We start from the raw sequence: 26,959 nt of genomic DNA, 5'->3' as shown, positions 1-26,959 counted from the left end.
CTGTGGTGGCTGTACCCCAGCTGAGATGTTTTCTGTGTCCGTAATGTGCATGTGCATTTTCAACGTGCACACAGCACATACCCTAAGGAGCTCTCTGTTTCAGCAGTTCATTACCTCACCTTAACAGATTTGAATTACTCCACTTAGTGAGGCATGAATGAAAGCAAGGAGTCTCCCAGACAGTGCAGGCAGCAGCGGCTGGGTTGGGAGAGTGATTGAATTAGCAGCTGATAAGTGGTTGTAGCTCCAGCTGCTGCATTATCACTGCCTCACTAGCCTGGGTGTCAGTGGAGTTCCTGTTCCAGCTCTTTGCTGAAGGACATCGGCTGGCTTGGATTTAACACACCTCATTGTTTGAGATAGAGGCTTGATTTACTTATTGTGGCTTTGGGCAAATCTCGAGAGATACCTCAAAATATTAGTGTGGCCAAGACAAGCCTGTAATCTGGATATCCCCAGAAAAAATGGATAGTGATTGTGGCAGCCACGTGGCAAACCTGTAGTTAATTGCATGCTGTGAACTTTGTTAATAGAAGTGTTTATTACTTTATTACAAAGTGTTTAACTTTGGCGTTAAAGTTGCAAAGTCCAAGTGCTCCGAAGCAATGAAATGCCAGAATGAAGGTTGTTGAAACCTTAATTTCAGCCTCCACTGCCAACAGGTATTATGATATGGCCACTTAATTGCCAGAGCACCTACTCTTTGTGTCCAGAGTGGAAGGTGATACTTAACGAGCAGCTCTTCAGTTGCTTTTCTCTTTGTGCAGTGTGTGGCCTCAAGCCTTATTTACCATGTACTGTTCAAACTCGAGACAGAATGCAGAATAATTAATTTTCTTTTGTGATTTTCTGGAGTGCTCTTTGCTCTTTCATTGGAGCATTTTGGAAGTTGGAGGAACTATTTTTGTAGTGCCTTCCTAATGTGAAGGAAAATTATTCTTGCCATTTTACTGATGGGACACTGAGGCTTGGAGAGGCATGAAACTAGCTGTCTCATATCATCCTTGACATTGAAATAATGGAGTAAAAAGGAGTTAGACCAGGGTTGTTCTCTTAAGTGTGCAGTCAGAACTGCTAATAAAGCAAAGAAATGGTTGGGAAGAATTGTTTGCAATTACAGACTGAAGTTGACATCCTTTCTGCTCAACTCTGGAGTTTACTTTGAACTGTTCCTTGCATTTATGCTTATCTTCTGTATTTTCTGCTGTACCTGCCTCTTACACATTATCATCATTATCCTTGAGTGGAGGGCAAAGCTTATACTTACCTTGTGTGAGTATTAAAATACCGAGCTTAGTGTGGAAGCTGGCCTTTACCTCTGGCATTTGGAGGCTAGAGCAGCTTAATGGTGTTGGAACTGAAATGTGGTGAGGAGGTCCAGAAATGGTCTACAAAGATGCTAAAGGTCCAGGTGGTATTTATGTATAAAAACATATTTCAAGAAATAGAAGTAATGAGGACTTCATATCCTCTGCTCGACGCTTCTTCAGAAAATTGTTTTCCCATGTACGGTGTGACTGACATTTTTCAGGGTAGTTGAAGCTTCTTTTAAATCTTATTCATCACTTCTGATCCTGCAGGCTATTTTTTTTTTTTTTTTTGTAGAATGAGAATTATGCCTTCCTTAGCACAGTTTCACTTTGGTGCTTTTTCAGAGAACCACTTTTTTTCGAGTTCCTTGGGATGCAGAGCTGAGCTTGGAAAACACAGCATTGCATCTTTGCCATTTAAGGAGGTCTTGGTGAACCTTCTGCATAGTAAGTTTGAAATTCAAGTGTATGAGTAATCCAGCTGAACTATGCAGTTTCTTGTGTGCCTGAAGATAAGCGAGTGTTTAAGCACTGTCCTGTACCCAAATCCTAACCTGTTCCCAAGGTGGACGGATGGGGAACAAATGAAGTGCAGAAGGGTTAAAGTTACTGGGGGGATGTCAGGCTTCTTTCCTGCTGTAGTATGCAGAGTGACCAGAGGCTCACTGAAGTGAAGAGTCAGCCTTATACAGAGCAGGAGATCCTGTTGTGAGTGGTGCAGACATTTTCAGACTTTTAACAGTGGCATTAGGTAAAGGACTATGGGGCAGAAGTGTATTTTGGAAGTTAGGAATGCCTTGGACCACTGCATTGCTGCAGGAATGAGCGCAGGGTTCTTGGCATGTAGCATCTCTTTGAGTGTCTCCTGCTGCATCTGAGGTTTGGGAATGTGGCCAGAGCAGCAGGTGAACTTACAACAATATAGATGAGCATGTCTTTCCAAGGCACTCCACCCACCCAGGTCCTCGAAGTGTCTGGGTGAAAGGATGGCAGCTTGCAGAGTGCCTTCGTGCCTCCTTCCATGGCTTGGCACGGTGTGTTTTGCTCTGTTGCGTGGGAGAACTGTGAACTTGGGGTGTGTGGAGGCTGGGGAAGTTAGTTGAGAAATTTTTAAGGACTGCATCGTAGCCTGGGAGAAGGAGCTACAAGAGCAGAGCTCGTTGCTTTACTACACACAAGGATCCCTGCAGGGTGTGTTCATTTGTAAGTCATGCTGGATGAAGGTAGTTACTCCATGCCCTCATTGCACACACAGCCTACAAGCAGTGTGTTATGGGTGCTGTTCCTTGCAGCTGGATATCAAATGTCTCTGAGGATGCAGGGCAGGTGGCTTGGTATCACCTCACCTTTGCACTGAGTATTGGTTTTCTGTGATCTGCCCTGAGATAGGATAGAGAGGATTGCTCCAGTGTGTTACAAGGATCATCTGGGCTGCTTGTCCCCACCCAGACTGGAGTCAGGCTACTCTCTGGGCTCCCATATCCACATTACCCTGCTTCCCTGAATGCTGTGGCCCATGCATCCAATCTGTATTCATTTGCACACCTGAGGTGGTGTGCTAGGTCTTGGGTTATGCTGTCAAGTTCCAGAAGTCTGAGTGAAAGTGATCTGCTCCAGCTTTTTTGGCTTCAGAGCAGCTGTCTGCCTGTGTTGGCTGTTCCCCATCCCTCGAAGTGCAGTGAGGCACGAGCAACATGATGGGGTTTTGTGACAACTCTTGATAAATTTCTTGTGTCTCAGGTGATTTGATTCATTCCTGATTAAGGGTGTGCCCACTTTCATGGGTGGAGCTGGATGTGCAAAGGTAGCTGTGTTATCAGAAAGTCACTGGCTCATCTCATTTAGTTTCAACTCCTTCGGTAGAGGCACCTGCTAGAATGGGAATATATTTTGTGTGTTTTAGTTGTGCAAATTCTACCTGATATAGAGTGAAAGTTATTCCAGATCATCTCCAGAAAGACAAGATCTATCCATCTAATAAAAGTCATGAGTAATTCTGGGTATGGTATTGGCGTGCTCCTGGGCTCCTTTCGTCCTTTGTTTTTGCTTCCATATCCCATAGCCAACATTTTCTTGTGTTGTCCATATCTCTAAATTTGACCAGTAGCGTCTTGGCCTGGTGCTTGTTTTGCTGCCTGAAGGAGAGTTGTGAGTCTGGTAAACAGAGTGCATCAAATTCCTGTGAGCCCAAGCACAGAGCACAAGCTGCACCCATGAAGTGACATCTGGGTCTGAGGAGGTTCTGCCCTGGGAGATGAGGAATGGTGAGAGAGGAGCCGAATGATTGACTTGTGAACATAGCCACTGATAATGAGCAAAGATCAAAAGGATGTAAAAAGTGTTTGTTAGCAGAATGTCTCTAAGATAAAGACCTGATAAGCAGTGAAATGTGTGGAGGAAAGGGAAGCAGTAGCTTCTGACAGAGCAAAGCTGTAGATGTAAGACTTGAAACTCAGTGCAAAGCAATTCTGGGTCATGGGAATGTACAGCTGCTGTGGCTCTGCCACTGCAAGCTATTGCCACTTATGTGCCTTTAACAAATGTGCACGGTTCAGTCTGGAACCTACTTGGGCTTTTCCTGTCCTTCCTGGGGAGTTCATCTCCCTCATGGCTGTTTGTCACTGCAGTTTTTGAGCTGTGCTGTCTCATTCCTCAGCCCTTACTCACAGGAGGCCTCTGTGTGAGGGAGGGACACCCAAGAGAAACATGAAACTTGTGAAGTCCCTTGCCACGAGGAATTTGGGTGGCTGATCAGCTGCAGCAGGGTGTTTGGGAGCCTGCTGGAGGTCTGTGGGCTGAGAGTGTGATCTGCAGCACTCCAGAGCGTGGGATGGAGCTTGGGGGCAGGTGGTTTTCCCCTGCAAAGGGCAACCCCTGTCTGGGGGCTCCTGGTAGAGCTGCTTTGGCCCAGCCTGTTAGCAAAAGTCAGTTGTGCATTTGGATGGGGTAAAGTGGAGGAGGGGAGCAGTATGACTCACTGAAGTCATCAGCGACCAGAGGTAGGCTGTAAGCTATAGGGGACACCTCATGTCTCCATCCTAAAACAGTGAAATGTGGCAGGGGAGACAGAGCCGTATGTGCAAATACAGTGTGTGGGTTTGGGTTTTGGTCCAGCATTCACATCCATAAATAGGCCAGCCCCTTCCTCACGCTAGCGTTTGTGTGCTTCTCAAACATGAACCAGCTAATCCCAACAGATGTTTGGCAGCCTCCAGAGCCCATAAGGAAGTTAAATATCACTGCACTTTGCTAGAGAGATGCCCAGGATTCCAGTAACACCTGCTAGAAGATCCCATTGGAGCTGTGTGTGTTGGTGGCTGTGTGGGCTCAGCTCAGCAGGGCACCTGCTGCCATTGCCTCAGGCTGCTCTGCCACAGTGTGTGAGGGCTGGGCTTCCATTGACATCAAAGACACAACTTCCTGTAGTTTGTGAGGGAGAATGGGATTTAGCAGTATGTTTATACACTCCCACTTTATTAAAGTCTTGTTCAAAGGAGGGAGCTGTGGATTTTGTTTGCTGCCTGCCTTTGTCCATGTGCTGATGTGCTCATCTCTGTAGGGGTCATGTGTGAAGTCATGATGCTCCTAGTTGGCCTGTATCCTTTACTTCCTTCCATCTCTTTCCCCAAATGTCAACATTTAGTTACAAGCTTTAACACCTCTGAGGACAAGAAAGTGGTGATTTATTCCGGAGTTGTCTCTGGACTCTCCAGTTTGTGATTCAAGAAGGACTGAAGATCGTATTAATTTCTCTTAGTCTGTATTTTGTGCTCTGGCTGGGTGGCTGTCATGATTTTTCTGGCAGAGTTGTAATTATAAGGCTGCTAAGTGAAGTGCCTGGAGCAGCAGTAGTATAGTTCTGGATTACTAATAAATCAAGAACTTTCCTTAGGTGTTTCCCCACTCAGTTCTTCATCAGTCTCTAGGAAACGTGAATGATGGCTGTGAATAGCTGTGTGTGGTTAAAACTACCTGGAGTCTCTTCAGGGCACAAACCCCACCAGTTTTTGCCATGCAGCACCTCAAGGACAAGTTTTGTGTGTCTTTCATGATGACAGGGGCTGTGGGCTGCTCATCTGTGCCTCGTTGCTCTGAATGTGCTGCAGTCACTGTGCTGCACCGAGTGTGTGCATCTGACTCTAGCCCGTGCTGCCAGCTGCTGCTGCCCAGCCTTTTTGTCTGCATTAGTTTAATTGAGTGAGGAGCTTGCAGGAGAAGCTATTTGTTCCCCTGGTAACTGTGCTTGACAATCAGAAGTTATTCTGGGGGTGAAGGACTGGTACAGATTTGTTTTCTTTGGTTGGGGATCCATAACCCCTAATAGTTTCTCGCTCACAGGAACCGAGTGGACTTGGTAATTAAAAGCCAAAAGGGTACGTAGTCTTTTCCAAAATAATTACCATCTTTGGTGAACAAAACTATGCTGACTTCCTATTTGTTTCCAAGCCCCTTGCTTGTGCTGTGTTACTTTGCACTGGCTCTGACACGTGGGAGGGCCCCATCCGGGCCAGCAGCTCCAGTCTGGTGCACAGGGAATCCTTGCTTGAATCCTTTGTCTGCTGTTGGACCAAAGGATAAATATAGGAGAAGCACAGGGCTGTTAAAAATGTTATGAAGCTAATAATTACGCTTGCGATCGAGGATGTGTTTTCTTGGTGGGAAGCCATGAAAGGCGGTAGAAGTGAGTGTGTGTACCCTGTGCGCCAGAGCGTGTTTTCATCTGGGCTTTTTATGGGCTAAAAGCCAGCAAGAAGATGAAAAAGGTTTTGAATGTGTGTGCATGCTCACTACCAGGAACCCCAGTTCCTAGATAGTTTAGTTTCTATCAGTAATTGGTTTCAGGTAAACATTATCCTCAATTCTTGTGTTGAGTTGGGCCTGCTCTCCTCTCCTTTCTGTTTGCCGGTCTCTGCTTCTGTCAAGTTTTTGTCTCGGTAGGACTGTACCTGCAGCAGGAACAGGTCAGAGGGTCTTTTCAGTTTTTGGCTGGTTCTGAGTCTACATGCAAGTGTTTGTGATCCTTCAGTGCAAGCTGGAAGGGGGTTGACTGATGGCTCTGCTGGGTTGAGGGCAGAAAGGTTTCCAGTCTGAAGTGGCTGGGCTTGCTGGAAGTGGGGCCTGGAGCTCTGCATCTGCTGTTTGCTCTGTGTGTGAAAAGCAGAAGCACCTCTCCAGCCTTCTATTTATCTTCACCATTACCTCATGGTGAGCACCAGCTGGGGTAGGAGGAATGGCTGTCTGGGCAGCAGTCACTGGGTGAACATCCATCCTCTTGAAGGAATGGTACAGGGATGGGCAGGAATCTCTCAGGACTAGATTTAGAGGTTGGGGCAGGATCAGTTCCATTCATAATGCTCTGGAAATGGATGTGTTTGACCTGCTCTAGAGGCTGGTGGTGGCAGCTGTGCCCACTCATCTGCAATGCCCCCTTTTGCTTTCCCACCCTGGGTACAGAAGTGAGTTTACTTCGTGCAGGGAGCATTCCCAGAATTGCTGTGCTCTGCTCTGGCATGTACAGGGAGCAGCGAAAGGACTGCATTTTCTTAATCTGCCTGTCTGATGAGGCAGTATCTGGCTGCGCCCTTAGCAACGGGTTTTTTAATGCAGATCAAGTCTCCTGTTTTAATTGACTAAGAAAAAAGAACTTGAAGAGGGTATGAACCCATGACCTTGAGATAAATAGTTTCTTATTGAGTTCCTGAGCCCCTAAGCCGCCCCCTCTTGTGAGAGTAGCGTGGTTTAATCAAAGGTCAGAGGCTTTGTTGCCTTTGAGCACCTCAGAAAAAGAGGGTGACATGAGCGAGTTCTCCCTGGTCCTCCGTGACTGCAGTCATTTTTGGCCTGTCAAGTTCCTTTTGAGCTCACTGTGCTTGTCCTCTGTTCCTGGGTGATGGCTCTCTTGACCTTCTGTGGTCTCTGTGAATGCTGATAAAGACCTGGTGATCAGGTCAGCTGTGTTTCTGGGGGTTGTAACTATATATATGGTGGTTTCGGGCAAATGGCTTTTGCAAGGCTGCAGTGAGCCCCTGTGTGCAACATGCAGATTCACAGCCCTGATAGGACATAGCCTTCACTTGCCAGCTCTTCCCACACTGCTCCCACGTGTGTCTCCTGTTTCTAGGCTGAAGGCCAAGCGTGGTATCTCCCACACTGGTGTGTGGTCAGTCTTGGCATGTGCTGACTTGTGCTTGGCCACTGGTGCCTAAGATGTTGCAGTTGCTCACAAAGGTCCCCCTTCATTTTATTCTGTGTTTCCTTCTTGAGTGGTGACCAGGCATATGTCTGTACCTCTTGTGAGAGGAGCAGTATTAGTCTATCTCCTCTGCCTTCTGTTTTCCTGACTGCAGTCACTAATGCTCCTTGATGCCTGTCATGGAGCTGGTCTTGCTTGCACATTGGATGCCTACTTCCTTGATGCTGTGCCAGTTCAATCTTTGAAAATACTGTCTGGCAAGTCCTGGAGAGATCTTTGCCTCCAAAAGCTTCCACAGTTCCTTTCTGGTTTTCCCCATCACCAAGTGAAAAATAAAAACACTTGGCTCGGTAACAAATGCTGTCTTCAGATGCTGGCGACAAAATTCCTGCTGACAAGCTTGGTATGGTAAGGTAGGAGTAGGTGAGGACAGGTGTGATGGTGGTGTTATGCTGTTAGGTGCTCCTGTGAATCACACAGCCAGACAGAAGAAGGCTGGAGACCTTTCCTGGTCTCGAGTAGTTTGTACCTTTGGTGTGATGTTGCGATCACACGCTGTAGCGAATGTTTGAAATGAGTAGATCTGTACTCTTCCAGAATACAGTGCTCAGGTGTAGCAGGTTGGAGGGTATCACGTGGCAAACTCTTGGAAGAACGCAGAAAATTAGTAGCCAAGAAAACTTTGTGGTGAGAAACCATCAGGTACATGGGAAGAAGCGTGATCTCTCCCTGCGTGCACCGGTGAGATGCAGTAAGGTGCTGGAAGATGTGTAATTGCTAACTTTGCCACTTTGCAAAGCATAAGCCTCTTTCTTTTCACTGAGAAACAGGAATGCAGACAAAGTGAACCAAATCAGAGGTTCAGGAGAGCAATTTTGTAGTCATTGTTGATGCTCTAGGCAAATAATAAAGGATATGCAGTGGAAGTCCAGTGTATTTACTTCTTCTGGTTAAGATACAGTGCCATGGAAGGTCTAAATCCTTTTTATCATCTATTTTTAAGGTGAATAAAGATATGACAATACTTGTGCCTTTACTGTGCTGAAAAGTTATGTGATAAATCACAGTCTCCATTTACAGACAATTAATTAAATCCCTTTGGTGGGAGAATATTCCACAGAATTCTCAGAGAAGTCTGTGTGTGCTGGTTCTCTTCCACAAGGTGGTGAAGGGATATCTGGGCTCTGCCACCTTCCCTTTGCTTGTGCTCAAGTCCCAGCTGGCTGCGTGGGGACATGTATAGGGCTGGGTGCCAGGCAGCTGTGTGCTGTCCCCACCTTTTTGGGGAGAGCAAGTCCTTCCCTGACATGCAGAGAAAGTGTGTGGAGCTGTGTGTCATCCTGCAGGCAGGTCAGCAGGTCGCTGTGCTGGATAGATGGGTGCTGGCAGCTGGGCTGTGGGATAGCATGTACATGGTCCTGCTGAGCTGGGGCATTGGGATTGCCTTTCCTTCCCATTGTCAGGCTGCTGTGCATGCAGGAGACCCTCTCATTCTCTTTGTCCTCATTATTAGTGTAAGGATGGGGTTTGCACATCCCAGGGCTGGTGGTGCTGGTGTTCAGGTGTCCTTTGGGGAAGGAGAGGGGCAGCAGTTTTGTCTGCAGTGAAGGTCTCTGTGTGATGGTGACAGCAGGTTGTCACCCACAGCAAAGTAAAGGGCAGCACCTTTGCCATCCCTACCCTGGAGTGGGGACTCTCTGGGAACAGCTCACTTTCTCCATCACATGAAGGAAAAGCATAAAGCACAGCCTCAAGTGCTGCCCCTACTATTTGTTTCTTTTTTTTAATTCCTTTGGCATAAGGGGCAAATAAAGTCAGGAGTCTAGCTTCCAGCTGAAGTCAGGGTAGTTTAGGAATTAAACCCAGCCTTTTAATGTATTTTCTGCATGTCTCAGTCCCCATCTGTGATGGGAGTAATGGTACTCTCTTGTTCAGAAGGCAGATGCATACTCAGGCGTCTCTAGCCCTTGTACTTTTCAGATATAATAGCAGCAGGTATTAGGGCTTGTCAGAATTGCTCCAGAAATTTTTATCTATATTTGGAATAAATGGGTCCTTTCTCAAAATGAAGCTTTCTGAGGGAAACGTCAGCTTGCAACTTATTTCTTGTAAGGAAAAATAAACTTGGGTTTTTTCCTATTATTCTATTTGTGACGGTAAAAACATTTGTTAAGAACAGAAGTGTTTTTATGAGGTGCAGTCAGTGGTGAGGCTGGTCCACATGCTGCTGGGTGATTGCCACATGTCCATGTTTATCTGGGCCTCTCTGCCCCATCCAAGGTTTTTTCCTTTTTTTTCTTGAAGGAATACGCTTCTTTGGCTTGGTATTTTTGAAAACATAATAACAATTAAAAATAATGTTTTCAAAAATACCAAGCCTGACCATGTGGGCACAGGAGTGTAGAATCCAGTTGTCTGCCAGCTATTTGTTGCTGTTTTCAAATGATCTGGCCAAAAATGTAAGCCTTGAACAGGAAGACTGTCTGGTTGTGTAGGCTCTAAGTTTTAAAAGTTTCTTTTACAAATAGTTTGAAGTACCATGATAAGAGGGCCTGCCATGCTGCCAAGGGTTTCATTGTGGTGGCACCTGAGCAAGCCTGGGAGATGGTGTTCTCTGCCTTCAAATTGTGGCCATTTAAAACCAAAATGGTTAAAGGAACATTGTGCTTTATTATAAAAGGTTACAATAAACCCCTTAAACTTGGCACAGCAAACATGTGCCACCTCTGCCCTAGGAGATTTCAGCTTAAAGGTGGGCTGCAGGAGACCCTGCCAAAGCTGGGCTCCTGCCTTGGGGCACAGCACTGCTCTGCTCCTGGGTGCTGTCAGTGTGCTTTCCTTGGCTGATCACCTTACGACACATGAGATTGCATTTAGCCACTGTTCTGCTGGTGCTGCCTGGGGAGGATGGCCATTCCCTGGGGAGTGAGGGGATGGCATTTTTTATGTTCTGGTTTGAAAAATGTTATCCATTGTTTGAAGCCCAGGATTTGTGGTTCTCTGATACTGCATGATCGATTGTCCTTCTTTGATCAAGAAGCTGGGGTGCATTTGAATGAGAAAATGAAAGTGCCCCCCTCTTGCTCAGGGTGTCTCTGCCCAGGCTCAGTGAAATGCAGACAGCAAACAGTGGGGAAAAAAGAAGAAATGAAAATAAAACTCGGTGAGGCTGTTTTGAAAATCTTCGCTTCCAGTAAACTGAGGGAGTGTGAGCAGTGTGAGGTCAGTAGTCTGTGCTTGAAAATACAGGATCCAATCCTGGTGTCAGTTACAGACATGTAAATCACAGGCAGCGCTGCTGGCAGCGACAGGAGCTGCTGAAAGGTTGCTGCAGCCTGGGACCCGCAGGCTTTCTGGCACAGACATGCTGATTCCTCTCGTTCCTTAGCCACCCATTATTTTTCTAGCTTTCCTTGGGCATTTAAAATAACAGCAGTGCGGAGTGACTGGTCCTGCTTTTGAGTTGGTTCCTGACCATCGTGGCACAGTGGCCCCAGCTCAGCGTGGCTCCTGGCTGCCAGGATGCCATAGGTAGGGCTGTCTCACAGCTTCCTTAGCTCCTGTTTAGATCTGTTCTGCTCTGAATGATCTTTTAATGTCCTATAATACGGCAATCTCTGGGGGAGCTGGATGCCATCCTTTCCGTGGAAGTTGGATCCCATCCCTTCTGTGCTGCTGTGCTGAAGCATTCTCTTTTCCCCTCTGTTCTCCTAACTCATTTTCCCCCTCTTCTTTTAGTCATGTTTAATGAACACCAGGACAAACCTGAAAATCAAGTGGGACAGCAAAGACAAAAATATATGTCCTGGTCCCAAAGCCTGCTGTGCACTGCTGGAGGACCTTGGGGCTCCCGTGGGGCAATGCTTTTAGCACCAGGCTCTGCACCTTGCAGCATGTAGGGGCTGCCAGGGAGTTTGCTCTGTTATGTGAGCTCATTTTCCCCATCCAAGCTGATGGTCTGTACTGTGATCAGCATCAGCTTTCCTCCAGGATGAGGGCTGGACCAGCAGCTCGGAAGTGATAAGCCCCATTCTTTATATTTTGACACATAGGGTTGTGGTGGGATTGGAAGCAGCTCTGTCCTGAGTGCTGTCTAAGAGGGGTGTGTGCTTCCTTGCAGACTGAAACCATTCACAGAAACACTGCTTTTCACCAGCACAGGATCTGACACCCCAAAAGGCAGCAGCCAGGCTGTTAGTGTAGGGGACTCCCTGAGCAGGTGCCGTGCTGGCAGCTGAGCAGGGGAAACACGTCCCCAGCTTTTGTTGTTTCGTGTGATCCTTTTATTAGATAACTTCAGCAGTGTACTGTTGAATTGAGCAGTTTAATTTTAATCCATGAAACCTGAGAAGCACAGATGGAAACACAGAAAACTGTTAGGGCCAGATCCTGCATGTGTCCCAGCACAGAAAGATGAGTACCTGTCTGTGTATGGCTGTGCTCAGGTGTAAAGCTACCAATGCATATAAGCTGAATTTTAAGTCAGAGGTGGACTCCAGATTGAGGTTTGTGTGAAAAGGGTCTGATTTTTCCAATGTGTGAGAATGTGGAGACCTCAGACAGCTCCCACAGTGCTGGCAGTGGCCAGAGTGTCTGAGGGTCAGGGCCCTGGCAGTGGAGGAGATAACGTGAGATTTCTGAGTTTGGGAACTTTGGCCAGCAAATAACACATATATTGGCACAGAGTGGGAAAGACATAAAAAGACATATGTCAGAACAGGGCAGGCTTTTAAGTGGTTTTCATTTAAAATGAAAAGGTCAGATTGAATGAGGTTGGCATCTGGGGAACTGTTCGTGCACCTGCCAATCAAAGGGGGGGGACCCATGTCAGTTTGTGCTGATGGGTGACTGGCTGAGAGATTGTCTGTGTTTAAAAATTGGTGACTGGAACAGTTAAAATGACAATTTTCCTTGTGGCTGTCAGGTTGAGCCATCTGCTTCATGAAGGAATGGAACAAAGGATCCCAGCATGAGGTCGCTTTATCCCACTTCAACTTGCACTTGGGCTTCAACAAGTACAGCTATGCTGATTTAAAAAAGTAATACTAGTAATAAATAGACTCTAAATATTGGTAACACTTTCAAGTGTAAAGGAGATTAAAAGTGAATGCAGCTTTTGAATAGTTAGAAAAACAGATGCCATTCGAACCAGTTCTGGGAGAAGTGTAATTAGCTGAAGTCATTTTCACAGGTAAGATTTTGCATTTAAAGGGACTGTGGTTTCTGGTTACTTCCATTTCTATGTGGTCACTGTGGAGTTACATTAGGGATGCCTGTTTGTCTGAAAGTGTTGACTGCTGCTCTTTGAAACTTGGAATTCCTGCAGAGTTTTTTCCACTGTCTGTTCCTGAAAAATCTGAACAATCTAAGAAAACTCAAGCGATAACACAGGCCTGATGCTTAAATTCAGGCTTTGTAAACTACTGCCTTTAAATTTATATCTGCAAACAGAAAAAGTTGCTTTCTGTACTTGTGTGTTAAATTCATGTTTATTTTTTTCTTGAGAAACATCAATTCTTACTGTCAGTGATACAGCATCAATATTGTCAGCCAGTGAGTGAATGAACTGCTTCTGATAATTTTGTCTTTAATGGAGTATTTTGATAGAGTGGCTGCAGTGGATATTGCTGTGACAGTCAGACTGTCCCTGTGTGTTCACCTGTGGATGTGCTGCCAAGAGGGAGTGTCAGGAGTGCCTGCCTGGGCACTGGTGGGGTGCTGGGCCACCCTTGTTGCTGACAGGGTGGTTTCACAGCAAGTTTTCAGCTGGATGCCTCAAGGAGGGAATGTGATGTCCTGCTCACCTTGCTGCAGGAGCCCCAGTCACAGCTGACAGGGATAGCAGTGTGAAGCAAAGCAAGGAAGATGCAGTTCAACTGGCCAAATCCTATCACTGATCCTGTAAACATTTTGTGACTTAAACCTGGTGAGGGACAATCCTGAGGCAAGATTTTTTAAACACAGGTTGAGTCCCAAGAAGTATTGTCTTACCTGGAGCTCCTGGAGGTGCTGTTTTGAGTTGAACTGAAATAGTGTTGGAATCAGAGGGGAGTGTTGTTGTCTTCTTCCTTTGCAGATAAGACTGAAGGGCATTTTGCCAGGAGCCTGTGGGAAGGACCTAAATTGTATGTAACTCTACATTATTTTAAAATGAAAAGTAAACATGCACAACCATAATATTTGCTTGTACTTGTCTCCTCGTTGATGGATGGAGAGAAATTGCTCTTTGGCTGAGTTCATCAGCAATAAACCTCTGCAGTTACTCATCTTCATCCCTGCAGTGAGTGGGAGAGGCCATTGCAATTTCCAGTTGGTTTTGTCCTCATAACAGCTGAGGGGAGCTCTGGGGGTCCTGGGGACTTTGAGGACCACTTCCCTGTGGGGGATCAGGGCTGGGTACCAGCACAGGGACCATGGGACTGAGCTGGGTCAGAATGAAGCTCAGTGTGCTCTGGTTGTGTTGGCACAATGGATATGTGCCACTGCTTGGGGAGAGGAAAAATCTCCGTCGCTGTCCTGGCTGTCGTAGCCTCACACATTGCATGGGGGACAAGGAGCAGGAAGGCATCTCAGGGATGGGAAGAGTGGACTTGGACCATGAGCCACCAACACATTTTACTCTTTGTTTGTGGTATTTTTGTGGGCTCACATGCACCATCATGAACAGCACAGGTGCAACAAACAAGTCTGAACTGAGCTTTTCCACAGTGACAGCAGCAAATAGCAGAAGCTTTCTCTGCTGAGCTGTGATGACAAGCCAGTGCTTGTCATGGGCAGAGATAGGGCTTTAGAGTGACCAGGATGTGGCTAGAACAGGATGCTGGCCAGGGGCTGATGGGGAGAGGAAGGAGTGTGTGCTTCAGATGCTTCTGGTCTCCATAGGATGCACCCTGACACGTGTCCTGGTGTGTCCCATGGCACGTAAAAAATGGTGGCCATGTGGCCTGGTGACCACACTGCTAACTTCATCATCTGCAGAAGGGGGAAACACAACACTGAGCAAGTCTCATCAAGAAAAGGTGGTGTCTGCTTCTCAGCTTCAGGAAAGGGTGAGGTAGTCCCCACTGGGAACTGTACAGTGCTCCAGAGAGAAAAGGCTGTGCTCAGGGGGAGGGCTGGTGGTGTAGCTCTGCTTACAGTAATCATAACCCCATGAGCTTTAAAATGCTTTAAATGCTGCCTTCTAGCTCCCTCACTGTGCCCAAGGCCAGAGATGAGTGATGGTTCACCCTGTTCTCTTATTTTATGCCTCATGTGCCATGTCCTTATCCCTCTCCCTTCTGAATGGCATTAAGAGCAGTAAAGAAGTGGTGACTCAAGGAGGTGAGTTGATGGCCAGACTCTGGCAGCTGATATTTCTGGTCATTGCTGGTCACTGTTCAGTGACCAGTTCAGGGTGGTGGGTCTTGCTTTTGGAGGTGCTGAAACAAGTCCAGGGGTGTGGATGCTTCTGCTTAAGAAAGCTGTGGAGGAAAATGCTGCATTTCCCAGAAATTGTGTGGGTTAAACTGCTGGCTTTGGAGACAAGCTGTTGGGAAGCCCATCCAGTGTGCATCACTCAAGTCTCTCTCTTTTCAGGTCTGGGAAAGAAACCCGAAGTCGTGAGTCTGGTGGAGCCCTGAGCGTTTCCAAACGCCCTGCTCTGAGTTCATCCCACCAGTCGGTCTGTGCAGCGTGAGAACTGGTACGTAAACACAATTCACAGGCACAAGGGACAAGAAGGATGTCAGGCTTTTCTGACAGTGGCACCTTGTTCATGGCTCTCAAAGTTTGGAGGGAGAGTGGGATCACTGGAAGATACAAGACAAGCTGATGGTTCCCTGGTGGTGCTTACAGCCAGAGGCTTTGGTGGAGAAGGGTACAGCAGTGAGAGCTGTGAGTGTCCAGGAGTCATCCCAGGCTATGGTGCTGAGGCTTTAGACACGCTCTGTGGAGCGATGTGTGGTGTCACAGCACGCACGGAGGGGCGACGTGGGGGTAATGACAAATGCATACACACACACACAGACACAGGCTGTGCAAGTGTAGGCACATGGAAACAAAGATGGCAATGCATATATAGTATATACTATACAGTGGCATATGAGAGCTTGGGGGTGTATATACCAAATGTCTGTATATACTATATATGGCGATTAAAGAATGCATATGCATTCATGTTCTCTTTTTTTTTTTTTCTTCCTGTCTCTTCTGTCTTTCTGTGGAGCTGTTGCAAAACTACCAGATTCAACCTCCTGGGGAGCCTTTCTGGCCAAGGTTTTACAAGCCAGCACCTGCTTTGCCTGCCTGACTTCTTTCTATATTTATTCCTCTGCACCCGTTTTTTTGCCTTTGCCTGTGGAACTGTCACAAACATTTGTGCTGACTTTTGACTGCACAGGACTTCAGCTTGCAAGTCCTAAATCTGCCTTTGTGCATGGTGGAGGAGCAGGCATTTGTGTGCGTGGTTATGCATGTGTATGTCTGAGTATCCCTGGTCCTTCTGTCTGTATTATGTGGCCTATGTCCCTGTGATTCTGTAGCAGTCCCTCTGTTCTCTGCCCCTTCAAGATGTTTCTATGAATCAAATATACTCAGTCATCCTGCTTAAGTAATTTTTCATTTAAATTAGCCACCCCTGACCCAGTTACTGCTTTATAGTGATTTGTACTGCTGTGCAGGAGGCTTGAGTTGGATTTTATTCCCCGACTCCCAAGGTTTCACTTCCCAACCTTAGTACTGTGGCAAGGAGGGGGATTTGTGTTGCCATGTAGCAGGGAGCTCTTGTTTAGGCTATAGTTGGACATGGACATGTCCATCCCTCTGGTTTCTCTCCTCTGTTTTGTTTGGGGTGGAAGGTGTTCTGAAGCACAGGTGCTGAACACAGGTGCTGAGGTGCCTCTGTTCAAAGTGAGCACAATTGCAAGGGAGAGGGTATAAAGCCATTTCAGCTGGGAAGAGGAGGGGAGATCCTAGTGCTGTCCTGGGGAAAGCCAAGCTGGAGGAATAGCCATTTTGTGGGTCTCCCATCAGCAAGTGCAGCCTGGAAGAGACATGTGCTCGTTCATGATTCGATGGGCACAACTTGCACACACTGAAAAGCAGCACTGGGCTGCCTGCCAGGAGCTAGGAAATGGCTTGTCCTCATCTGCTCAGGCCCCTGCACTCCCACCCCTTCTTAACAGCTCTCTTTGCTGCTGAAATGGGAGTCCCTGTAAGGTCACAAAAGCGTTAGTCTCAGGTTTCAACCCCAAGAGCCATAAAACGTACCCTGGCTGATCCCTGTTCAAAGGCAAAGGCAGTGTGAGCAACCCTCGCTCCCCTGGTTTCATGTCCCTGTCCCCACCATGTGTGCCACTGCAGCCTGCATTCCTCTCCCATTCTGTAAGCCCTCTGCCTCTGGTGCTGGTACAGCTAATATTTCCCTGATGGCAGGGCAGGCAAGGTGGTGGCATTTAACTCTTATGGAGAACTCCGATCTGTTCATCTCTGCTGGAGCACCAGAGCTGGAAGGGCTGGTGTGTGCCTGTGATGGGGTTTCTGCTCTTCCAGGTGTTCCCCTTCTATGCTTTTGTTCCTATCCTTGACTTAGACAATTCTCTGCTTCATTCCACTATTTTTCCTTGTGAAAAGCAATACCTTGGGAATTGTTTTCTGCAAAGACCTGGAAAACTAGAGTCAGAGTTGGTAGAATCTGCACCAAGCTGACACTTTTTACACTGGTTTTAAGAGTATCTCCTGTTTCTGACCATGGAGAATTCTCTGGATGACCCTGCTGCTGGCTGGGGCACACAGCTCCTGTGGGAGGTTTTAGTGGGCTTTTGGAAAGATAATTAATCAGCTACCCATGGAGATCTAGTCCCAGCCTGCAATGCACTGAAGTTGGCCTGGTGTGCCACTTAGTGCCACTTGGGCTATTGGCTCTTTAAAGCTGCCTTTATGACCACCAGTGTAAGGAATGTATGCTGGTGCTGCCTGGCAAGGTTGATTTTTTTGCAGTGGTAGTAAGTGATCACTGAGTTAAATGCAGGTGTATTATAAAAGGCAGAGAACTTTGTTACCTTTTAAAGCAATGGTTTAAATGTTTTCTGTCACCTGTGGGTGCTAAACTCTTGCTGCCACGGGCCCTGACCACTGTTCAGTTCCTGGAGGTCATTGCACAGCCTCTGTCACTGCAGGATTTTGGCTTCTCCCGAAGCCTCTGCTTCAGTACCAGTGAAAGCCAGATGTGCTGTAATGTCGTTTTTTTACAGTTTGTTTTGGCCATACATGGGCAGAGTCAGCTCTGGAATTCCTTCCCTATAAATTCAATAGCATCTTGTGGGTGGTGCTGGGGAATCACTCTGGTCTGGTTGGATCGCCTTGCCTCGGCAGCCTGTTTGCCTTAAAAATGTCCTGCTGTGCACATTCCTGAGAGGCTGCCTGCCCCTGGAGTGATGGCTGCAGCTACCAGGAGGCTGGTGTCCCATGCTGGCAGGCAGAGTCAGCTCCTGCTGCCTGCAGGTCAGCCTTTGTTGCTAAAGACTGATGCTTGTGGCAGTGCTGGCATGGGGATGTTGCTCTGGTGTGCATGCAGGCTCTGCAGGGATAGTTATGCCCTCTAAGAAAACTGCCTCTTAAACCTGGTTTGTGGGTTTGAGCATTGACACTCAAGTCCCTTGAGTCCCCACAGGGGTGGGGAGGCTGGGTGCTCCCCAATTCCCACCTGACATGGGATACAGTGCTGTGTGTCCAAGCAGGGATTGGTGGGTGCTGCCATCCTGGGGCAGCTTGTACCTGTGGGGTTCTCTTGTCTTGTCCTTCAGTTTGTGCCTTTTTGCAGAGCTGTCTTTTGTTTTTGTGTTGGTTTTTTTTTTCAAGTTCAAATACATGCTCTTTATAAAGCACTAGCTTGATGAGCCAGGTCAGGAGAGATTTCCCTGTGCCAGGTGAGCAGCCAGTGTGGGATGTGCTGTGACTGCTGGTTGAGCCTGCCTTTTCTGGGCCAAGCTGGTGTTGCTCTAATCACAGCCTGAATCTGTCTATTTGCCTTTAGAGAAGCCAAAAGGTAGTTCTAGGAGGTTTTTACAGGTGAGTTGAGGGGATGAGAGAGAGGTTTGTTGCAGGGGTTGAGCAGCAGCAACTCTTGGAGGTGCTCCCATTGAATCTTCCTGTGCATCCCTAGTAGGGGACAGAGATGCAGTGTCACCCATCATGCCAGGAGCCTCCAAAGCACAGTTGAAGGTGATTGTGTGGCCCCATGTCCAGGCTGTGTGTAGGTCAGCAAAGGCAATGTGCCCAGCTCGTGCTTCAGAGGGGCAAGTCATCCCTGTGCCAAAGCCAGGGAGAGAGGGTGATTTTTTTTTTTTTGACATCCTTTGGAGTTTTGATCTCCATATTTGGAAATGTTTACCCTTTGCTCTGATCTATTGCAAGGGAGGGGAGGTGACTCAGGGTCTGGTGGAAGCAGGATTTGAATTCCTGTAGTAAGGGTTTTTTTTTTTACCCCCCCTTTCTTGTTTTGGAAGCTTGTTGTGGTCAGTTTTCAGTTCTCTCTTGCTCCTGGACCTTGTTCCAAATTTGATGTGCTCGAGAGGGAAGCATGTTAGCAAAGGAGCTTGCCTGAATGCTGGTAAGTGCATCATTGCTGTTATAGCAAGCAACTTGGGATTTTTTTTGTTGTTTTGTTTAGTCAGATGGATTGCATCAAAGCTGGTGGAGGCAGGCATGTGGATCAACAGCAAGGGACCCAATGAAACCTTCTGTAGCAGGGAAAGTTGGCTTAGTGGATTGGTCTCAAAGGCAAAATGTTTCTTCAGGAGTAGTTATAAAGATAATTTAAGCCAGCTCCCCTTCAGTCACGCTTTTCCTTTTAGTTTCACTAGTTAGTGCAGCAAGGCAGCAGAGCACTGTGGAGTTAAAGGAGGATATATTCATGTGGTCAGCAAGGAAAACATAGCTTATGTATGATTTCTGTCTCTTAAGCAAGAGTGTGTGTTAAAAGGCTGCATAGCACATGGGTATATTTCTCTCAAATGCTAATATTTAACTCTGTTCTATTTCTCTCAAATGCTAATATTTAACTCTGTTCTCTTAGTTGAAGTTTAGCTAGTGTAACTGGATGAAGTTTAAGTGTCTGTTTTTTCCCTGTTGCTCTGTTTTTTCCTTAGTGTTAAGTTTTTAATCTGTCTGATACTGTAGCTGGCTGCTTCTTTTTTTTTTGTTTTGTTTTTATCTTTTTTTTTTTTCCCTCCCCCCCTCCTCCTGCTCTTTCCTTTCTATTTCCTGAAAGGAAGCTGCAGTTCATCCAGTCTGGGGTGTGGGGGGAACCTGGAAGATGCTCCACTTCCTGTTTTATTCATGGCAGCTAAAACCAGGCTGGGGAATCTGGAGCAGAGATCCACCATCCTGCATTCCTCTTGTCATTTGGAGCATTTAACGTGTACAGAGTGCTTTTAACACTGCTCTGGGGGTCATGAAGCAGCCAGTCCTGCACCTCAAATGGAAAGCACTGCACTTCATCTTTTTACTTTGGAAGGGGCATTGGTGGAAACCCTTTTATAGTTCCCAATGCTGGTTAGTAATCCTTGTATTTTCTCAGCTAACTTGTATTTTTAGGCTTCTTCAGACCTGTTGCTTCATACTCTCTATCTTAAATCGAAGACCTTTGTTAGAAAGTTAAACCTCTTTGTTGATTTTCATTTGCCCTTTTAAATAGGGCTTAATATTCATTGGTTTTTCCAGAGATGTGGATTTGCAGCAGGTTCTTGAAGTACAAAACTGTCTGGATTGTCCTGAACAGGGAAGGATAGTTTGTATAAGGATGGATGTGTGATAAAAAGCACTTGGCCACAAAAAGTGATGAAGGACTGCTGGAGCCTTTTTTTTGCAGCTGGGACATGCTGGGGGTTTGTAGAGCTCAGCTGCATTTTAATCTTTGTTGTTTCAAAAGGCTGATAGGATTACTGCAGCTTTTGGGGTCAGGGCCTGGCTGGGCTGAGCTTGGTGCAAAGGAAAGAACTGCTGTCCTAAAGAGTTCCCAGCCTGAACGCGCAGGGGAGGTGATGGGTTAGGAAACAGGGCCCTGGGGACATGTGTGGAGCTGTCACAGCACCTGAAGCCTCAGCCCAACGACTCCCCCAGCAGACACTCATCCTCTACCGTGCATGGTGGTGCCAAGCTGTGGAGCTCTGGCAGTGGGACCAGGGTCTGTGTTGCTCCTTGTGTGCTGTGCTTTGCCTCTGCGTGTGCACACGTGGCCCCATGCGTGGCCATGCTTCTGCTGGCCCGTGGATGTGGCACATCCAAGCTTCACCAGCTGCCCATGGCTGAGCTTGGTGTTTTGGGAACAGCACGGTGGGCCTGGAAATGATAATGTTCTGTTCCTCCCTTTCCTGCTCACCAGGATGTGCTGTTTGTTGGAAGACGAGGATGAGCAGTGCCCGGGTGCCGTAGCGCAGTGCTCCGGGCAGGGCTAGTCTGGCACGTCTGGGAAAGCGCTTTGTGACTCTGTGTTCACGTGCTGATCCTTCTCTGTGCAACATCTCACCCCTGCAAGGACGTGATTGAGAGCTGGACAGACTGTGAAGGATGAGCTCCCCATGTGCTGCCTGTGCCCCCTTTCCTGGTGGGTGCTGGGCAGAGCTGGGGGAGCTCTGGAGGATGAGCCGATGCCCACGGCTGGGACTGCAGGCTGCCAGGGCTCTCCATCTGGTGTTTCTCCAGGACCTGAGCAGATTCAATGATCACTGACGCTTTCCAGGATCCACAAAGGATTTTCTTGTGCTCCAGGAACAGAGCCATTAAAGGCTGACCTGTAAATTAATACAGCTGTCTAAAGATTTTTTTTTTCCTCCTGTAGCCTGGCACCTAGTAAACACTGTCTGAGAAGCCTTCCATGGCACTGGCCCTCAAGAGTGTTCAGAGAGCTCCATGCCTGCTTTTCTTAAGCTTCTCTCAATCTCTTTTAATGATGTGTTAAACGCAAAGGACTTGCTTTAGCTCCCATGTAGGGAGCTTTGGTTCACAGCCCATCCTTCATCCTGGCTGTTGCCCTGATCAATCCAGGGCTGGCACTGCATAGTTGGCAAAGGGGTTACACCAGCACTGTGATTTGAGTTCTCTGAGGGAGCTCAGTGTGCACTAAGGGCTGGGTGTATGTGCCCCACAGCAGGTAAGAGAAGCTGCCCCAGAGCACATGTGGGCATGGAGGGGTGAAGGTTACAAACCTCTGCACATCTTATACTTTGCATTTCTTTAGGCAAAGGTTTTGGATCTAAGTACTAAATTGTGACTGAAGGCTGAGGAAAGGCTGGTGTTATTGTGGTGTGCAGGCATAGAAATTAGGGCACTGTGTGGCAGATTCAGGAAAAGTGCAAATCTCTGTATTTTGTGTGATGGTTCATGCTCAGCTCCTGCAGACAGGTGGGTGCTTTATGGCCCTGGGCAGAGTGATGCTGTTAAACCCATCTCTCTTACTCTAATAAAGTCATACTTGTCTGAGCACGAAATATTTCTGCATCAGTTGCCTAAAGGTAAACCAAGAGGCATTGAGTATTGAATAAAGTTGATCTGTGTTGCTGGTCTGTGACGTGATCTCAACTCGTATGGTTACATTAGAAATTTCCAGATGGCACCTCACCCAATTGTATGGCTGCTCTTTCCTGGCATTTGAGTTGAGTGCAGGCTTCTAACAAATGTCTGTTGTTATTAGCTTTTTTTCATACGTGTTCTCCTGTTCCAGCTGGTCACACAGCAGGAGGTCTCACTCACAGCCTAATTCTTCAGTCAGCTTTGGGGGGGACTTTGTGAGTTAGGTATTTACATTTGGGATGAGATCTCCAAGTGAGAACAACTTGTTTGCCTCCAGTGAGTGTGTGGGCTCAAGGGCTAAAGTGCCCAGGAGGAAATGGGTTGCTCTTGTTGCTTTACGGATGCCCTCGAATAGTTAACTGTGCTTACTGCTTGTCCTGATGGGGGAGGACAATGTTTTAAAGAAATATCAGATTTCCGAAGCCTGTCTGCCTGTGGTGGAGAGGAAAAGACTTCTTGTACTGTGCTGTCTCACACCCCTACTGCAGAAATATCAGAGGGACAAGTTCTGGTGAAGCTGCTTGTTTTTGGCAGCCACTTCCCTCCTACATCCTTGTTCTTCAGGTAAATCCCTCTTCAACTCCATTTGCTGTTCCCCTTTCTTCCCTGAAAAGTCATTATCATCCCTTGAAATTAAGAAAAGGACAGGAGGAGGGAATAAATGGATGTTAAGAAGTAGAAAACAATCAATTAAATAGTACATAGCATGTAATTTTGCTTGGAAACTTACCATGAAATTGAGGAGCACTTTAACAACTAGTAATTTAAATTGCATTTGAACACTGCTAATGACTTGTTTGCATAGGAATTTTGGTCATTTCATAGCAGGTTGTTGTCTTTAGTACCCCTTCATTCAATTAAAAAACCCAAAGTTTAAAAATTTCTTGATGAGGAAGATGCTGTAGTCACCTGGTCCAACTCTTGCTAGTAAAAGGTGGTACTGTGGAAATTTTGCAAGGCCCTGTTACTTTCAGAGCCATTTACATCATTAGCATCAGCCAGTATTAAATACATGGGAATTTGATGCTTTTTACCTAAAAAAGCTTGTTTTTGCTAAAAGGTAGGAAAATAACATCACTATTGCATTCAACAGCATGATAAAGTGGAGGAGGCTGAAGAAGCTCCTCCAGACTCCTGGGGCTGGGGTTTGTAGCTGTGAGAGTGACCCAGGAATGAATCTCGTGGCTCAGTCCTTATCACCTCAAATCAAAACAGTACTTTGGGATCTGATCCTGACTTGCTTCACCTTGAGAGGAACAACAGAGAGGTGCTGATTAGCTGTGCCTGTGGGGTATTTGTATTTAAGTTATTAGTCTTATTTTTCCAGTGTTTAATGCTCTCCTCCACCACTATTTTACTTCTAAAATGCCAGCTATTTTCAGCAAAAGGCAATATCAGCCTAATCATGTTACTACTTTGCTGCTGATTTAGCTGGGAACAGACTCTATGGGAAGGCAAACGCAAGTTACTTGTCGCCTGTTGCTGAATGAACATCCCGTTTTCAGAGCAGGGTTTTTGCAAATCCGTGGGTATGCTTAGCATATGGAAGGGGGTTCCAGTATCAAAACAAATCTGGCCTCCTGTTTCTGAATGTGTAGGTTGTTTCTTAGAAGATGGAACCTTTAAAATCTGTCCCTGCAAACATGGCTGTTAAATCCTGCTATTTCTAGAGGTGTGAGGCAGCTGTCTGCACTGAGATAAGCTATAAAAAGGCAATATTTTCCAAACCCAGGTTTTTTAGCTATACCTGCCAGACAGCTTGGCCAGCAGGAGTTCACCAGGAGTGTCACCATTGCTGCCCTTTTATGCATAGGGTGCTGAACGATGTAAAAACTTCTGGGCAAGTTTCCAGGGTCAGCATTAAGCACCAGCTCTTCCATCTCTGTTGGGTGAAATGCTGTTATGCAGGAAGGTTCATTCCATGTGAAGGAAGGGGTGCTTACTGGCTTAGTGTTCTCACATGGTCTTCTGTTATTTTCTAGGTGATTGTTTGACTTTTGTTCCTAATTTTCATTGTGTCTTTCTTGTTGCTGATTTGGTGTCCGTGTCTAATCACGGAGGGATTTGAATGCCCCCACTGTTATTTGCTTGGAGGCGTTCCTGTTTGCTGTGTAGTCTTGAGGGTAGCTGGTGAGTTCAGGTGAAACCAGTAACAAAAATAGTAATTTTTCCCATGGATCTGGATGAGGTTTCTCATGGCACACTGGTATTATTGCTAGGCTGCCTGACACGTGTGCTTCCTGCAGTGCTTTGATAGTTATCTGCTGGTTCTCCATGAGATGTGTGAGTGTCAGAAAGCTGCATTAGATACCCTTGTAGAGGCTGTTAGGGTTGCAGGGATGGGGAAGGATACGGCTCTTGAGCATGTTCCCAGTGAAGTGTTTCTGGGAGGGCACTGGGGATGGATGTGTTGAAGTGACTGGAGCAATGTCCTTGTGTAGGTGAGGAGCTGATGTATGTGAGGATGAAATCCATGTGGTGGAGGAGTGCAGGGAGCCAGAGAGCAGAATCCCTATTAGGTTCTCCTAATGACAAAACTGGTTCTATATCTCAACTCGATGAACTGTCTAGCAAGTACTTTGCCCTCTTATTTTAATTGAATGAGCGTTTTATAACCTTGATTCCTGGGAAGTGCTCCACATGTTATGCAAATCCCCCATTCCGCGTGGCTGTGGTTGCCAACCAACCAGCCCAGCTCCGTGCATGGGCTCTGACATGGGTGGAGGGTTCTGTTTTACTTGTTTTGATGTTTAAATTCATTGAAGCCCAGGCTGCCTCTTAGTCACCCCTGGATGCCTTGTGTGTTGTGGGTAATCTTTTCTTTGTAATTTCTATTTTCTTACCCTGGTTTTCCATCTCAAGAGTCTACTCACCTCTTTTCCAGCTTCTTTCCAAAAGCAGAGACACACTCAGCTGGTGGAATTGGATGTAGATTTGATAATTGCTCCCTGACCAAACAGCCGTGTGTGTCTGCTTGTCCAAAAACGTTCTATTCTACTGAATAGAAATAATCCCAGTGAGTTATTTCTGGCCGTGGTCTCTCCCCATGGTGCTCCCACAAACTCCTCTGTATCTCAGGGTGTGAGCTGAGATTGAACTGGGCCAGTAAAGGCCCTTTGTTTCCCCATCTCCCTGTCTCAACCTTTTTTGAAAAATACAGATAAATTCAAGTGATAACCTTGTAATGGAGATAAGGAAGACAAAGTCTTATAGGTAGATTAGTTTGCAGTGGAGGGAAGGCAAACACCAAGGGATGAGATACCATGAAATGCTGAGGTGGCTTATTTATCACTTACTCGCCCATTAAATGTGGGGAAGATGACAATCCTTGTCCTAAAGATTCTGCAAAGCAAGGCAGACAAATGTGCACTTGAGGTCTGTGGAAGGGTTAGCACAAGTAATTGCTGGAGATCAAACTCCAGATAAAGCAAATTCCTGGAAGAGAAGGGCTTTTGCTGTGGGAGTTGTGGGTGATGAGAAGGATTTTTCAAGTGCTGGAGGAGTGGATAGAGAGAGGAAGGTAAATGGGTATGAAGGGAAGTGAGAAGACCTGAAAGGAAAGAATGTTGAAGGGGAGAGTAGAATGTGAGAAAAGGAGTAGGAGGTAAAAAAGAGCAGCAAGTCTGTTGTGGGAGAGGATGGTGTACATGAGAGTCAAGATGACCTTAATGTCTCTTCGTTGTGTGTTAAAAGCTATGCCATAATTCAGCTACTGCAATTAGTCATCTCCCAGGGTATGAAGTACCAGTTTCTTCACTGAATGGAGTGTACTGGTCCTGGCTGGAGTTCAGTGCTGGGAGATCTCTTGGCCAGGCTTGAATGCCCCGTGTGGTAGGGTGCTGGGCGGTCCCATCCTGTCTGTGTCCCACTGCCAAACATTGGGAAGTGCATAAGCAGCTTGTCATCTTCTACTTTATGCGCTCAAAGCTAGTTAGTCCCCTAGAGACTCAGCAAATCAGAGATTGGTGTGTGTGCGTGTAGAAATGTACCTCCAGCTTGCTTATCTTTTTCTGGGGCGTGTGTCTGATCCCCATGTATTTTTTTTGTGTCTCCTTTTACTGATGCTGTTGAGATCTTCCTTCCAACTCCTCATTTCCTCCACAAAGTAGTCCACCATCCTTCTAGTTCTTTCCTAACTGCCCATTAGTTAGACACAACTCTTTTGTAGCCAGTGTAAGGCGTGGGAACGTGTAGGACATTGCTGGAGCTCAGTCCATCTACTGTCATGGCATGCTGTTCCAGCAGGAGAGAAACAAACCTGAGTTCAGAACATCTGAAATTACCCATTATCTCTGCTCATTTCTTGCAGTCCATAATTTGGGGGTGGGGAAGTGAGGGGAAGAGGAGGCGAGTTGCTCTAAACATGACTCATCCCACAATGGATCGATACAAAATGTTCCATTACATTTTCATTGCCAAAAATGACTCCCCTCTCCTTCCCCCCCTTCTGTGAGGTGCTGCAGAGGCTGCCTTGCTGGGCTTAGTGGTGGTGGCATGGCTAGCTCAGCCAAAGGGTCTGAGTTTTGGTTCAGACTTTACTTTCTGGGTGGGCTGAGGTTGAGTGTGGTGGAGGTGACCTGATTTCAGAGGGAAAAGAGATTCCTGTCTGCTCTCAGGAGATTTGTGTTGCTGGAGGCATGGAGCAGACCTGTTTGACAAGAGGAGTCACTCCCAGCCTTCCCCTGGGGGAGGGAGGCCAACAGATGTGCGAGATGCAAGGCGATATTAAGGGACATAATAGAAAGTACCGTGGGCTATCTGCCAGCAGCCCCTCTGGGCCGATGCCACAGATCGCTCCCTTGGGCTCGAGAGGCGTTTCACTGGGGTGCCCCTGCTAAAGTTTCCTTCTGCTCTGTGCAGAGATGGCATGGAGATAGAGCTGCTGCGTGTTCTCTTGCCTCCAGGT

The 26,959-nt window shown here is 46.8% G+C and overlaps 1 protein-coding gene across 14 annotated transcripts in view; it reads left to right on the top strand.

Annotated features, from left to right (window-relative positions):
- Positions 1 to 26,959, top strand: part of LPP (LIM domain containing preferred translocation partner in lipoma) — a 327,364-nt gene that overhangs the window by 6,496 nt on the left and 293,909 nt on the right. For 10 of the 14 annotated variants that reach the window (XR_015274479.1, XM_023933026.2, XM_086843854.1 and 7 more), the window contains exon 2: positions 15,082 to 15,187. The gene's annotated coding sequence lies outside the window, so the exon portion shown is untranslated. Of the gene's footprint in view, positions 1 to 15,081; positions 15,188 to 18,989; positions 19,094 to 26,959 lie in introns of those variants that run through there. The other 4 variants (XM_086843862.1, XM_086843852.1, XM_086843864.1 and 1 more) reach the window with 1 other exon arrangement.

Source organism: Cyanistes caeruleus, chromosome 10 (genome assembly GCF_971803275.1).
Source record: "Cyanistes caeruleus chromosome 10, bCyaCae1.hap1.1, whole genome shotgun sequence".
Lineage (NCBI taxonomy): Eukaryota > Metazoa > Chordata > Aves > Passeriformes > Paridae > Cyanistes > Cyanistes caeruleus.
Note: the sequence above shows the minus strand (reverse complement) of the source record. Positions and strands in the feature narration are given on the sequence as shown.